This window comes from Tupaia chinensis, unplaced genomic scaffold, assembly GCF_000334495.1.
Source record: "Tupaia chinensis unplaced genomic scaffold, TupChi_1.0 Scaffold000175_1, whole genome shotgun sequence".
Taxonomy (NCBI): domain Eukaryota; kingdom Metazoa; phylum Chordata; class Mammalia; order Scandentia; family Tupaiidae; genus Tupaia; species Tupaia belangeri.
In genome coordinates this window covers 1580207-1581692 of record NW_006159650.1, presented here as the reverse complement: position 1 = coordinate 1581692, position 1486 = coordinate 1580207, and the positions used below count along the sequence as shown (strand labels likewise).

The 1486-nt window shown below is 39.5% G+C and overlaps 1 protein-coding gene across 3 annotated transcripts in view; it reads right to left on the bottom strand.

Moving 5' to 3' along the window:
• The window catches only part of DYRK1A (dual specificity tyrosine phosphorylation regulated kinase 1A), a 179384-nt gene that overhangs the window by 67138 nt on the left and 110760 nt on the right, over positions 1–1486 (bottom strand). The gene's annotated exons all lie outside the window — the stretch shown is intronic.

Here is a 1486-nt window from a genome sequence, read left to right as displayed (position 1 = left end):
TCTTTCATGCCGGCTCATAAAAGGAACTTATTTAATATTTATTTAAGGAGTAACTATTTATTTAATGAGTAAATGACACAGTAAGACTCCTAGTTCTCCCACATCAATTTACAGAAGGGACAACTACAACCCAGAAAGATTCCATGCCTTGTCCAAAAGGTCAGTAGCCAAATGAAGACTGGACAGGAGTCTCCAATTTGATACTATATTTCTCCTCATTAAAAAAGATTCTCAAGGAGATATCATTCCTTGGTCACTCTATACCTGGACACTCCTTAACATTCTGTCAAGAATCATGGAAGACCAAAAGCACATGCCTCTTACAGTACCAAAAATCTCCTCTTCCTTCCTCGTTGGAAATAAGGTTCTGCTGATGACCAAAGTTGAGACAATCACATGTTTCTGCTCGGAGTCTGGAATCTTGGGGGTCACTCTTGCAAAATGGTGAGGGAACATTCACAGTGGAGGTAGGAAACTGTAAGCTCACGTGCCAATGCAATGTGGACATGCCAGGTGCCACATCTAACCAGACCAGCCCTGGCTTGACCCTGGTTGTATTCTCTGCTGTCTGTCACTTTGGTGAGTACTAATTCTTCTGGTGCACATCATTTCCAGCTTTTCCATCAATTCTGTGAGATAACTTAAAACCTTCCATTACTGTAATTTTCTGCCCAAGTTAACCAAGCACAAGTTTCTGTTGTCTGCACTCGAAAGACTTGGCTGTTACATTAAAGGATGTATACAACGGGATGGAGGCAGGGAGTGATTCAGGAAAAGCATAGGGGGTGAGAAAAGGAATGTGAAAGAAATAGTTATGTGGACCAGAAGCCAGTCTTACTGATGATGTTCATAGTGACTACATATGCCAAATGGAAGAGCCTACTATTTGATAACCAATGGCCTTTTGTCTCCTGCCTGAGGCAACTGCACTACATTCCCAGGCTCCTTTTCTTTTAGCACAGCCACATGGAATGTCAACAGGATTGACCACGAAAAACTTCCCATGTGTAAACCTCTGTGCTCTCTCCCCATTGGATGACTGAATGCCAAGCCTGCGTGAGATAGAAAATGTGCACAACACGGTCCCCAAATACCGGAGTTACCCTCTGTACAACAGTCATTGGTCTGTAACATGAATAGGAAATACATCACTGCTTTCAATCACTGAAATGGTTAGAAACTGTTCTTATACTAGTTAGCCTACCTAGAAATTATATAAATGTTAATTCTCAATTTGAAAATACTGATCAGATATATGCCATACATAATACAAAATTAAAAATCCTAAAAGTTAAGAAATGTATTTTTGGTTTTAAGAGGTATTTTTTCCCTTGGAGAAAGGCTACAAAAAGTTTAAGATGAGAGAGGAGGAGGGAAAGAAAGCATTAATACGGATCTTTGAATCGAATTAAATAATCTTTATAGTTCCCTCCTTTGTTCAGTATCTAAATTCAAAAATATTGAATATATTGGGTCGTCAGGAATG